Source organism: Balaenoptera musculus, chromosome 9 (assembly GCF_009873245.2).
Source record: "Balaenoptera musculus isolate JJ_BM4_2016_0621 chromosome 9, mBalMus1.pri.v3, whole genome shotgun sequence".
Taxonomy (NCBI): domain Eukaryota; kingdom Metazoa; phylum Chordata; class Mammalia; order Artiodactyla; family Balaenopteridae; genus Balaenoptera; species Balaenoptera musculus.
In genome coordinates, this window is record NC_045793.1 from 2,252,853 (window position 1) to 2,267,994 (window position 15,142).

Consider the following 15,142-nt stretch of genomic DNA (forward strand, 5'->3'; position numbering starts at 1 on the left):
AAAAACTTCCCTAATATGGGAAAGGAAATAGTCACCCAAGTCCAGGAAGCACAGAGAGTACCATACAGGATAAACCCTAGGGAAAACACACCAAGACACATATTAATCAAACTAACAAAATTAAATTCAAAGAAAAAATATTAAAAGTAGCAAGGGAAAAACAAAAAATAACATACAAAGGAATCCCCATAAGGTTATCAGCTGATCTTTCAGCAGAAACTCTGCAGGCCAGAAGGGAGTGGCAGGATATACTTAAAGTGATGAAAGAGAAAAACCTACAACCAAGATTACTCTACCTAGCAAGGATCACATTCAGATTCAATGGAGAAATCAAAAGCTTTTCAGACAAGCAAAAGCTAAGAGAATTCCACCACCAAACCAGCTTTACAACAAATGTTAAAGAAATTTCTCTAGGTGGGAAACACAAGAGAAGAAAAAGACCCACAAAAACAAACCCAAAACAATTTAAAAAATGGTAATAGGAACATACATATTGATAATAACCTTGAATGTAGATGGATTAAATGCCCCAACCAAAAGACACAGACTGGTTGAATGGATACAAAAACAAGACCCATACATATGCTGTTTACAAGAGACCCACTTCAGACCTAGGGACACATACAGACTGAAAGTGAGGGGATGGAAAAAGATATTCCATGTAAATGGAAATCAAAAGAAAGCTGGAGTTGCAATACTCATATCAGATAAAATAGACTTTAAAATAAAGACTATTACAAGAGATAAGGAGGGACACTACATAATGATCAAGGGATCAATCCAAGAAGAAGATATAACAATTATAAATGTTTATGACCCGACATAGGAGCACCACAATACATAAGGCAAATGCTAACAACCATGAAAGGGGAAATCGACAGTAACACAATAATAGTAGGGGACTTTAACACCCCACTTACACCAATGGACAGATCATCCAAACAGAAAATAAACAAGGAAACACAAGCTTTAAATGACACAATAGACCAGATAGATTTAATTGATATTTATAGAACATTCCAACCAAAAATGGCAGAATACACTTTTTTCTCAAGTGCACATGGAGCTTTCTCCAGGATAGATTACATCTTGGGTCATAAATCAAGCCTTGGAAATTTAAGAAAATTGAAATTGTATCAAGCATCTTTTCTGACCACAATGTTATGAGGTTGGAAATCAATTACAGGAAAAAAACTGTAAAAAACACATATACATGGGGGCTAAACAGTGCACTACTAAATAACCAAGAGATCACTGAAGAAATCAAAGAAGAAATTAAAAAATACATAGAAACAAATGACAATGAAAACACGATGACCCAAAACATATGGGGGGCAGCAAAAGTAGTTTTAAGAGGGAATTCAATCTCACCTCAAGAAACAAGAAAAATCTCAAATAAACAATCTAACCTATACTTAAAACAACTAGAGAAAGAAGAACAAAGAAAACCCAAAGTCAGTAGGAGGAAAGAAATCATAAAGATCAGAGCAGAAATAAATGAAATAGAAATGAAGAAAACAATAGCAAAGATCAATAAAACTAAAAGCTGGCTCTTTGAGAAGATAAACAAAATTGATAAACCCTCAGCAGACTCATCAAGAAAAAAAGTGAGAGGACACAAATCAATAAAATTAGAAATGAAAAAGGAGAAATCACAACTGACACTGCAGAAATACAAAGGATTACAAGAGACTATTACAAACAACTATATGCCAATAAAATGGACAACCACGAAGAAATGGACAAAGTCTTGGAAAGGTACAATTTTCCAAGACTGAACCAGGAAGAATTAGAAAATATAAACAGACCTTTCACAAGCAATGAAATTGAAACTGTAATTAAAAATCTTCCAACAAACAGAAGTCCAGGACCAGATGGCTTCACAGGCGAATTTTATCAAACACTTAGAGAAGAGCTAACACCAATCCTTCTCAAACTCTTCCAAAAATTGCAGAGGGAGAAACACTCCCAAATTCATTCTACGAAGCCACCATCACCCTGATACCAAAACCAGAAAACATATCACAAAAAAAGAAAATTATAGACCAATATCACTGATGAACATAGATGCAAAAATCCTGAACAAAATACTAGCAAACAGAATCCAGCAGCACATTAAAAGGATCATGCACCATGATCAAGTGGGATTTATCCCAGGGATGCAAGGATTCTTCAATATATGCAAATCAATCAATGTGATACACCACATTAACAAATTAAGGAATAAAAACCATATGATCATCTCAATAGATGCAGAAGAAGCTTTTGACAAAATTCAACACCCATTTATGATAAAAACTCTCCAGAAAATGGGCACAGAGGGAACCTACCTCAATATAATAAAGTCCATATATGACAAACCCACAGCAAGCATCATACTCAATGGTGAAAAACTGAAAACATTTCCACTACGATCAGGAACAAGACAAGGATGTCTACTCTCGCCACTCTTATTCAACATAGTTTTGGAAGTCCTAGCCATGGCAATCAGAGAAGAAAAAGAAATAAAAGGAATCCAAATTGGAAAAGAAGAAGTAAAACTGTCACTGTTTGCTGATGACTTGATAATATATATAGAAAATCCTAAAGATGCCACCAGAAAACCACTAGAACTAATCAATGAATTTGGTAAGGTTGCAGGATACAAAATTAATGCACAGAAATCTCTGGCATTCCTATACACCAACAATGAAAAATCAGAAAGAGAAATTAAGGAAACACTCCCATTTACCATTGCAACAGAAAGAATAAAATACCTAGTAATAAACCTGCCTAAGGAAGTGAAAGACTTGTACTCAGAAAACTATAAAACACTAATGAAAGAAATCAAAGATGACATAAACAGATGGAGAAATATACCATGTTCTTGGATTGCAAGAATCAATATTGTGAAAATGACTATACTACCCAAAGCAGTCTACAGATTCAGTGCAGTCCCTTTCAAACTACCAATGGCATTTTTCACAGAATTAGAACAAAAATTTTTACAATTCATATGGAAACACAAAAGACCCTAATAGCCAAAGCAATCTTGAGAAAGAAAAACGGAGTTGGAGGAATCAGGCTCCCCAACTTCAAACTATATCACAAAGCTACAGTAATCAAGACAGTATGGTACTGGCACAAAAACAGAAATATAGATCAATGGTACAGGATAGAATGCCCAGAGGTAAACCCACACACATATGGGCACCTAATTTATGACAAAGGAGGAAAGAACATACAACGGAGAAAAGACAGCCTCTTCAATAAGTAGTGCTGGGGAAACTGGACAGCTACATGTAAAAGAATGAAATTAGAACACTACCTAACACTATGTACAAAAATAAACTCCAAATGGATTAAAGACTTTAATGTAAGACCAGACACTATAAAACTCTTAGAGGAAAACATAGGAAAAACTCTTTGACATAAACAACAGCAAGATCTTTTTTGACCCACTTCCTAGAGTAATGGAAATAAAAACTAAAATAAACAAAGGGACATAATTAAACTGAAAAGCTTTTGCACAGCAAAGGAAACCATAAACAAGACGAAAAGACAACCCTCAGAATGGAAGAAAATATTTGCAAATGAAACAACAGACAAACTATTAATCTCCAAAATATTCAAACAGCTCATGGAACTCAATATCAAAAAAACAAACAATCCAGTTAAAAAATGGGCGGAAGACCTAAATAGACATTTCACCAAAGAAGACATATAGATGGCCAAGAGGCACATGAAAAGATGCTCAACATTACTAATTATTAGAGAAATGCAAATCAAAACTACAATGAGGTATCACCTCACACTGGTCAGAATGGCCATTATCAAAAAATCTAGAAACAATAAATGCTGGAAAGGGTGTGGTGAAAAGGGAACCCTCCTGCACTGTTGGTGGGAATGTAAATTGATACAACCACTATGGAAAACAGTATGGAGTTTCCTTAAAAAAACTAAAAATAGAATTACCATATGACCCAGCAATCCCACTATTGGGCATATACCCTGAGAAAACCATAACTCAAAAAGAGACATGTACCACAATGTTCACTGCAACACTATTTACAATAGCCAGGACATGGAAGCAACCTAAATGTCCATCAACAGATGAATGGATAAAGAAGATGTGGCACATATATACACTGGAATATTACTCAGCCATAAAAAGAAACGAAATTGAGTTATTTGTAGTGAGGTGGATGGACCTAGAGTCTGTCATACAGAGTGAAGTAAGTCAGAGAGAGAAAAACAAATACTGTATGCTAACACATATATATGGAATCTTAAAAAAAATGGTACTGATGAACCTAGTTGCAGGGCAGAAATAAAGATGTAGACATAGAGAATGGACTTGAGGACGCAGTGTGGGAGGGGGAAGCTGGGGCAAAGTAAGAGTAGCATCGACATATATACACTACTGAATGTAAAATAATTAGCTAGTGGGAAGCAGCAGCATAGCACAGGGAGATCAGCTCGGTGCTTTGCCATGACCTAGAAGGGTGAGATAGGGAGGATGGGAGGGAGGCTCAAGAGGGAGGGGATATGGGGACATATGTATGCATATGGCTGATTCACTTTGTTGTACAACAGAAACTAACACAGTACTGTGAAGCAATTATACTCCAATAAAGATCTATTTTTAAAAAAAACAGTATGGTACTGGCATAATGATAGACATACAGATCAATGGAATGGAATTGAATTTCCAGAAATAAACTCATGCATCTATGGCCAATTGAAAAAAAAAATACAGTGCCACTTACAATTGCTCAAAAAATGAAATTCTTAGGAGGAAGTCTAACAATACATGCACAGGACTTGTATGCTGAAAGGCATATCATGTTCATGGATTGGAAGACTCAACATAGTGAAGATGTCAACTTTCCCCGAGTTGATATAAGGTTTTGAACAATTCCTATCAAAATCCCAGCAAGATTTTTTGTAGATACAGCAAGATTATTCTAAAATTTACATAAATATGCAAATGAACTAAAATAGCTAAGACATTTTTGAAAAAGAAGACGAAAGTGGAAAGAATCAGTCTACTGATTTCAAGGCTTATTATATAGCTATAACATAAGCTATACAACTGTGTGGTGTTGGCGTAGAGACAAACACATAGATCAATGGGACAGAAGAGAGAACCTAGGAATAGACCCACATAAATATGCCCAACTGATTTTTGACAAAGGTGTAAAAGCAATTGAATTGAGGAAGGATGGCCTTTTCTACAAATAGTGCTGGAGCAGTTGGTTGTCCATGGGCAAAAAAAAAAAAAAAAAAAAAAAAAAAAAGAAGCATCAACTTAATTCTCATACTTTACACAGAAACGAATCACGGGGTTTGATGAAAACTGTAAAACTATAAAACTTTAGAAAAAAGTGGAAAAGATCTTCAGGATCTAGGCCAGGGCAGGATATTCTTAGACTTAACACCAAAAGCATAATCCATAAAACAAAAAATTGATAGATGGGACTTCATGTAAATGAAGATGTTTTGCTCTGCGGAAGAGTCCGTCAAGAGGATGGAAAGACAAGCTACAGAAAAGTGAGAAAATAGTTGCAAACCACCCATCTGACAAAGGACTGGTATCTAGTATACACTCCTGAGGATGTGTTGTACGGCATGGTGACTATAGTTAACAACACTGGACTGTATATCTGAAAGTTGCTAAGAGAGCAGATCTTAAAAGTTCTCATAAGAAAAAAAATTTTGTAACTGTGTAAGGTGACAGATCTTATCTAGAGTTATTGTAGTGATCATTCTGTAATACATATGAATATTGAATCATTATGTTGTACATCTGAAACTAATATAATATGTCAATTATATCTCAATTTTAAAAGTGAAAAAAAAGTAGAATATATAAAAGACTGTCAAAACCCAACAGAAAAGAAAAAACCCTAAACTAAACTGAACAAAAACCAAACAATCCAGCAAAGGCACATTTCACTAAAGAGGACACACAGTTGGCAAATAGGCCTAGGAAAAAATGTTCAACATATTAGCCATTAGGAAAATATAAATTACAACCACAATGAGATACCACTACACATCTATCAGAATGGCTAAAATAAAAAATAGTGACAACACCAAATGTTGGCAAGCATGTGCAGAACTGATGAAATCACACAAAAACCTGTGCACAAATGTTTATAGCAGCTTTATTCATAATAATTTCAAACTGGAAACAACTTTGTGTCCTTCAGCAGATGAATGGTTAAACAAATTATGGTCCTTCCACACCACGGAAACTCCTAGTAACAAAAGAAACTATTGATACGTACAAAAACCTGAATGACTCTGCAGAGAGTTATGCTAAGTAAAAAAGTCAATCCCAGAAGGTAATACTGTATGATCTTGTATATACGACCTTCTTGAAGTGACAAAATTATAGAAATGGAGACTAGATTAGTGGTTGCCAGAGGTTAAGAAGATGGTGGGGTGGGAGGGAAACGGGCTTGGCTGTAAAGGGCAACGCAAAGATTCCTGTTGGGATGTCAATGTTCTGAACTTGACTGTATATTGTCAACAGCCTGGCTGTGACATTGCACCTTAGTTGTACCATTGGCACCATTGGGGGAACTGGGTGAAGGGTACACAGGATCTCGCTGTCTTATTTCTGCCTGTGCATCTACAATTATCTCAAACAAGAGGTTTGATTAAAACAAAGGCTTTGTAGCACAGCGATGGAACATGGGTCCAAAGTTCTTGAGGTTCAGAAGTTGGCAGAGGTGACCTCCGTTGGGCTCATAGGGTAATAGGTTAAGTTCCCCCACAGCAATGTCATGCACTGTGCTGGGCCGTGGTTTACAGGCAACCACAGGCCTGGAGACAGGCAAGTACAGACACCAATGTGGACCAGAACCTGAGACAAGTAATCTGAGTCCCAGTAACCAGTTCTGTGATAGCTAGCCCCAAGGTCACTGCATGACAGGAGCTCGAGCCACCATGATGTGAGCTGGGCTGGATTAGGAACCTAGGAGGCTGGGTGGGAGCAATGGAAAAGCCACAGACAGACCGAAGGGAGTGCCGAGGCAAAAAAAGAGACTGGGCAGGAAAGGGAGTATCCCACTCAAGACGAGACTGGGAACAAAACGACCATACCTGGAGAAGACTAACTGAAAAACAGCAAACGCAGTCAACCATCATAGCATGAATTCACTCCAGAGGAAAGGAAAGTAATAGGACAATCTCCAAAAGACTTTGAGATAAATTAAGCCATAAAAGCCTGAAATTAAATAACAGGTGAATACAGGAAAAAATCATGGAAATTAACAATACAGTCATTTAAAACAATAAACTTTGTAGGTGGAATGTGCTCTAGACTAGGCATGAAGAGAAGAGTGGACTTAAGTTCTTCAGTTAGAACTCAAGCATTCATCCAGAGCACAGAACAGAGAGCCACAAAATAAAGCACATGAAAAGCAGTAACAACATGTAGCATTAGAATTTTCAACTTAGGTTAGATAGGAATTCCCAGAGAAAAGAACAAATTGGGAAGAAGCAATATTTGAGGAGAAAATGGTGGGAAATTTTCCAGACTTGCAAAAGACATTAGCTTCCACATGGAAAATGTCCTCAGAAAACAAAGAAGCTTAAATAAAAATAAGTTCACATTGAAAGATATCATAATGAAACTATAAAATAGCAATAATAAAGAATAAACATAGTATAAATGATAAGCAATATTTCACCTATGTATGCTAGGTAAAGCATAGAGAGTAAAGAGTATAGCGCCTTAAAAGATGCTAGAGAGAACATAGAGATTATTACCAAATAAAACAATAATTATAACAACAGCAAACAATCGGCAACAAAAGATAACAGAAGACCTTGATGGATACCTTCAAAATGCTGAAGATAACAGCTCTTAACCTAGAATTCTGTCCTGGAGCATCTGGCGAAGTTGCCTCACTGCAGGTGGACAACCGTAATGGGGCGGGCAAGCTGCAGGGGGCCCAGTCCCCACACACTCAGTTACGGCGGCTCCCTGGCTACAGTCAGCATGTGCCTGCATTGCCCCCGCCACCGACCAGAGCCTGAACCCAGAGCAAGTCTGTGATTGGCTCAAACTAAATCGTTAGGACCAGACCCGTTTGGTGCTCATCCCAGAAAACAGCTATGTTGTAACAGCAGTCTCGTTCCTTTGCTCTGCCCCCAGTGCTCTTCCAGCGCCCCTCCCTACAAATGCCTGGTATCCATCCTTTGGGTTTTAGGCACAGAGATGAGTCATCTCAGCGCTGCCTTCAACTCTAGTGGGAATTAGGCAAGCTTAGGGGCCTTTGATGCAGGAGACGGAAGAGGGCAACCTCTGTCATTGTGACCACAGAGGTGACGCCTGGTTCATCCCAGAGGCTTTCTGGGACGGCCTTTACTGTGGTCTACACACCCCGAGTGGAGTTAGAGGACAGTGTCTTTGGCAAATTTCCTGTACAGTGGTTGCTTTTCTTTGTGTGGATTTTCTAGGCAGTGGTTGGTTTATCTTCATTTGCTGTCAAAACTTGGACTTGAACACAAATCCAGGAAAGGTTCACGGGAAGTTTTCCTGATCTAGGGATTCAGAAAAGGATACTGAGGACACTAGGATTTTAAAATGCTGGCTACTAACGATGACTAACTAATGGTTCATCCCTCTCATCCCTGCCCACTAATTTTCTGATTCAGGATTAGATCAGGCGAGTAGGGGGTGTGGAAAACTCCAAATCCACTCGCAGAGACTATGATTGAAAACTCAGCCCAGTGTGAAGTCAGCCACGGCACACTCATGATTTCAGATGCCTTTAGAACGCTGAGTTGCAGAAACTGGAAGAAAATGTAGTGTTATGGGGGAGTGGTTAGAAAATGGGCAGAATCCATGAATCCTTGAAGGAGTAAAGATTCTATGTTTAGAATTTAAATCAACCCGAAATAATAATGAAGATGTGGTACATATATACAATCGAATATTACTCAGCCATTAAAAAGAATGAAATAATGCCATTTGCAGCAACATAGATGGACCTGGAGATTATCATACTAAGTGAAGTAAGTCAGACAGAGAAAGACAAATATAAGACATCGCTTATATGCAGAGTCTAAAAAAATGATACAAATGAACTTATTTACAAAATAGAAACAGTCTTAGAGAACGAACTTACGGTTACCAGGGGAGGGGTGGGAGAGGAGGGATAGACTGGGAGTTTGGGATTGACGTGTACACACTGTTATATTTAAAATAAAATGCCTTTCCATGAAAAAAAAAAAATCAACCCGTAATAGCCATTGTCATTCTAAGATGCTTAGTCATTCTTAGAACCAGCTTCCCCATGACAAAGAAAACTGACTACATGTTAACAGAAAAACACTGAAAATAGCAAAACAGAGGTGCTGTACCTTCATCGTTTTGGGGTGGGAGGCCACCTGGGTGAGTCTTCTCCTACAACGGCAGGATCAAAACAGGGCATCTCCTCCTTCAAATCCCAAAATAACATTTTGAACAGGAATCAGGCTTTCAGGCTAGCCACGAATACCTATTTAAACCACAATAGAGCTGAAATACTGTATTTCTACGTTTATTTTTATATTTATTTATTCCTACATTTGACATGAAGACATTGTAAAGATAAACTATGAATATGAAAAAGTTCTCTATGCCTATTTATTAGTTCACCTCAGTGAGCTCGCCTGAGAACTTAACCGGAGCTACTATTTTCCATGAGAACATGTTCTCTAAATTACAAAAAACTGACATGCAAATAAATGTTTGGCGCTTAACAGATTTATAATTTGGAGATTTGTGTAACGATTTTGTTCACAAAGTCATTGACGGATGCAAAGAATAGAAACCATTGGCTCACCTGAAAAATGAACAGAAGAACTTGTAATTAACTGTCATCCATAGTAACTGTTGCTTAAGAATCGCTCTGTTTGGGTTTAGCACACATTTCTGGTGACAGAGCCGTGAAGGATAATAGCCGGGCATTGGTCCATCTTCACGCCTAAAGCGAGTGCAGTGCATATAGATTCCCCCAACCCTCTGACCCTGATCCCCCTGGGGAAATACTGAAAAAAGTTGTTGATCGGAGGTTGTAGCAAATTAGGTAAGAGATGGACAAAGGCTCCCTACAGCTTGACTTGGTGTCAAGGAGATCCCCGGAGTCTGACTCCTCATCCCGCAGGGTTTGCTCAGGCCAGGGCTGGAGGTGAAGGGTCTGACTCATTTCCAGCCCAGGTTGCCTGCTTGCGACCCCAAGCCCAGGGTCATCCGCCCTAAGGAGACAAGACTCCCATCCCGGTTTTGTTCTGTTTGGCCTGGCTGCTGGTCACACCAGGTGGCAGTTAGTATGGAACCTTCAAGGCCAGGCCTGAGTACAAAATGACAACAGCCCAGACTTTAGGAATGAGTTCAGGAAACAGAGGGACCAGTGTCAGCAATTTACAGTGGGACTTTGCTCTCCCACCTGGGGAGACGGAGCTTTCAGAGACAATGCAAAAGGGAAGTAAATTCATCGAGAAATGTAAAAGCAAAGGCAAACAGGACAGAGCCAAGCAAGGCCACCCCTGTTTGAAGAAGGGTAACATTCTACGTAGATGCAGATTTAACTCCTCTCTCTTTTACGTGCTCCACGTCCCCCTCTTGGCCTACTTCCCTTTTTCTCTTTGCCCCTCCTCCTGTCTGCTCCATTCCTCCCCCCAGACCTGCCCCCCACCCCAAACTCCCCTAGCTCTCACTTCCAGGACCCAACCTGGAGCAAGGTATTTTTATTTCTTAATTCATTCCAAGGTATAGACACCTGCCATGTTACTTTTCCAAAAAATATTTTCATTTCAAAGAGAACACACAAAAGAAAAGGAATGAGTCACTAATGGTGAAATTTAAAGACTCAGTAGTGAACTTTTGAACAGGCAGATGTTCCTTTCCCACCATCCTCATGTTGTTCCAGGTGGGTGAAGGTCTAGCTCATGTCCCCCACGAAGCCAGCCTCCCCATGACACACCAGTTTTTGTTTTGTTTTGTTTTTTTGTTTCATTTTCGAGCAAAGCTTATTTCAATTCATATTATAAACCTAATACATGAAATTGTTTTTGTTTAATTTTTAGTTAAAAAATTTTAATTTATATTGGAGTATGGTTGATTTACAATTTTGGGCACACCAGTTTTTGCAGCTTATGTCAAGGTAGAAAGCATCTTCTCTATCTAAGATATCCTGATCCAGGCAGGGATGTCTAGCCCATCATGCAACATTATTTTAATCAGCCACTCATCTAATAGTATGGTCTCGCCTCCTCTCTCTGGCAGCAAATTAGCTGAGGGATCCACCAGCTGTGTTAGCTGTGGGAGCGCAGTTACCATGAAGCACCCAGGCAGCCAGTTTTACCTTCCTGCCAAGCGGCCGAGGCTCTGTCCCCATCACACACATTCCGCTTCGCATGCTGCCCTGGGAAGCTCAGGTCCTATCTGCCCCGCTCATAGTGACAGCACAGTTATAACGCCTGGCGTTGGACGGTGTACCCTGAGCGAACCTTCCTGGGGTCCTCTTGTTGGCTCACACTGGATCCTCTGAAGTACCAAGAGGTCAACAGCAAAGGCACTTTCATCCTCCTTCCGTGAATGAGAAAAACAGAGCACAGAGGCTGTGACATGCCCAAGGTCACACATCTCCATGGCACTCTCGTCACGGGTGTTTAAACAAGTGCTCTTCCCTGCCACCTGGCCGAAACAGCCCACGTCCCACTGATTTTTTTTGAATTAAAACAATTGCTAGTAGTTTTCTGGTAGCATCTTTAGGATTTTCTATGTATAGTATCATGTCATTGGCAAATAGTGACAGTTTTACTTCTTCTTTTCCAATTTGGATTCCTTTTATTTCTTTTTCTTCTCTGATTGCCGTGGTTAGGACTCCCAAAACTACGTTGAATGAAAGTGGCTAGAGCGGACATCCTTGTCTCGTTCCTGATCTTAGAGGAAATGTTTTCAGCTTTTCAGCTTTTCACCATTGAGTATGATGTTAGCTGTGGGTTTGTCATATATGACCTTTATTATGTTGAGGTAGGTTGCCTCTATGATCACTTTCTGGAGAGCTTTTATCATAAATGGGTGTTGAATTTTGTCAGAAGCTTTTTCAGCATCTATTGAGATGATCATATGGTTTTTATTCCTCAATCTGTTAATGTGCTGTATCACACTGATTGATTTGTGGATATTGAAGAATCCTTGCATCCTTGGGGTAAAAATACTTTCAAAAAATAATAATTGCTAAATTGAGGCTCTGGTTATTGGAAATTGGTACTGGAGAAAAGATGTCTTGTTGTCAGGGTACAACGGAGTTTTCGCAGTAATAAAGAAACTTTGCCAAGATCCAGTCTGAGAGGGTCCCCAGGATTCTTGCACCCCTCCGTGAACACAAGGCTGGGGGGTGTGGGGTGAGGATGGTGGACAATTTTACGGCCCTGGGATGTTTAAAAAAAAAACAGATTTTCCAGAAATCAGACATTTAAAAAATCATATGCCACCAAATAGCCAATTGAAAAGAAAAAAATTCAGCAGAGCAATTGGCTAATGTTTACATGCTTTCATCTAAGAAACGATCCCCCTGTGGGACCAGGTTGTAGGTGTCTGGAGGCGAGGCAGGCTGCTTCCCCATCAGAGGCCCTTCCTGTTTCTCCAGGGGTGGGTGGCGTGGACCTTGGCGTGGCTGGCACCTGGTGGGGTCGGGATGTCTGGAGCCCTGGTCACAAACCTGCACTGGGGACCGCAGTGGCCACAGGCCTCGGAATCACACTTCACCCATTTCTGTGGCGTTGAGAAGGTCACGTCTCTTGTTTCCATCTCCATTCTCTCCCCCAGGGTGGAGGGTGACACCTGTTCTGTCCTCGCTCACTCAACCAGCTGGACTTGACTTCTGCACCTGGTGCTGGGACAGCGTCTCAACTGCTCAGTGGGCCGTGCTTGTCGGCCTCACTCACTGACACCCTCACATGTAGCTAATGTGACCTCATCGCCGAGAGCAGGTGAGTGACGGTGGGACAGGGAGTGGAGAGGAGGTGGCAGAACAGGCCAGCACAGGTGGTTGTTTACAAGCAGCCCATCACTAAGACGAGGAACAGTTCTGCCCAGGCCTACTGGGTGACTCTGTGTGACATGAGGAAGGCGGGATGCAAAGAAGGACACCAGAGGGCCAGGGAGACGTCAGAGGAGCAGTGCGTGCCCCAAATGGGCCGTGCGTCCTCCAAGGGGAGACTGACGCACCGTCCAGTCTTGGCCTCCTTGGGCCCAGTGAGGGCATCGCCTGGTTCCCCAGGACACTAAATTACCCACATTTAGGAGTAGACTCCTTCCAGCCCAGGGGGATGCGGTGGACGGGAAGACTTCCTTGTTGTCATCAGCATGACCAACAAACAGCATTTTGTTACACAATGTGGTTGCCTGGCGACAGGTGCTGCATGTTTCACGTATCTTATCTGTCATCTCTGCCCCTACTGTCTGGGCCCTGCTGGGGGTTTGTCTCCACCAGTGACATTTTTAGGATGGATAAATTCTAACCAATAAGGCTGTTTGGGTTCAGGCTGCTTAATGCCGGGCAGTGTTTTCCTAAGCCCATGGGCACCGAATCAAGAAATCATCAGACCCCGTGTTTGCACGTTGAACTGTGCAAAGCCCCAGAGGTCTTGGGCAGGTCCTCAGGGACCACCTCCGTGGGGGAGGGAGCACAGGGCTCGTGGGGAAATGCTCGTCTTGCAGCCTCTTCTTCAACTTGCCCCTCTGGTCCTGCAATCTCAGGTCCGTCCTCGCAGGAAGAGTGGCTCAAGATAGAGGTGAGCTAAACCCAGCGGGATTCAGACCTGAATACGCTCTGTGTCCCCTGGGGCCCCGTTTCCCTGTGGGAAGTACCTGGATCTGACCTGGAGCTTTTGGTTGCCATGGTATCAGAGGGCGGCGGTGGAGGGGGTGGAGATGGGCTCCCCAGCGTGTTTGTCTTTTCTTATATAAAAAGCTTGGAAATAACTAGACTGCGGAGGGGTGCCGGCCAGTGCAGAAGAGAAGCATCAGGGCCCCAGAGAAGGACCACATGCGCCAGGGAAAGCTGAGTTGCCCAAACGCCCGTCTTGAATTGTTCCTGCGGCCACCTGCCTGTCTCCAAAGAGCCTTGCCATGCTGCCTTGGCTGATGGGTGAAGCCGGGCAGATAAACCAGAACCACTGGGGGGCTTCCACTGGGCACGAAGGTTAAAGCTGAGAGCTAAGACAGGAGAGGGGTCACCCCCCATCCACACCCTTGAACGTTTTATCTGAAGTCCGTACCCTCTGTGACAAGAAGTGTGGTTACCAGTGTAGAGGCTGAGTGATCCTGGGCTTCTGAGAGGAGCCCCCCAATTCAGGGGGAAAAACAGACCGGTGGCAGCACCTCCTGAAACCCCTGGGGCCCACCTCATGAACGAACACAGGCTCCCTTCAGGAACCATGGAGGTGCTGATGCTTCGGGGTGGTAAGGAGCCAGACTCGGGGCCGGCACATGCCAGGCAGGCCCTTCAACGTGAAAACGTCCCCGAATTTGTCTGAAGGTTGTTCTGACTCCATCATGGAATCGGGGTCTCGTGGAAGCTTGAAAGGCACAGTTAGAATCAAATGCTGTCTCGGACCACCTCCGACCTCTCTGGTCCATCACGTGTCCCGGGTCCATTAACGGGACAGGTGCACGGCAGGTGCTGGACGTGCACGGGTCAAACGGATGGATGGGCTTGCTGGGGCCCCTGACCCGCGCTCAGGACCAGCACAACCTTCATCCTGGGACAGTTTCTACCCTGGGACATGGTCATTCCAGGACTCCAAAGCCTTCTCTTCTCCAGACCCCGTACCTCCAGCGTCTGCCCCCTGTCTACCAGATTCTGTCGGTCAAGCCTGCGGTTTCATCTGGGGCTCCTTTCTGCACGTGTTCAAGTTCTCTGGACCAAGACAAAATGGAATTTTCTGACTCATAAGAAGCTGATGGAAGGAAAGGCCTCTCTCACGGGCCTCACTCGCTGTGGTCCCCTCTCGACACCTCCAGGAACCCGACTTGTCTCCACGCCTCCATCAACCCCGCTCACCCCCAACCCGTCTCCATCCTCCCCACCTGGGCTGATGCACCAGTCATCCCCAGGTCCACGGGGCCCCGTGTGCTCCCACCTCTCCTGCC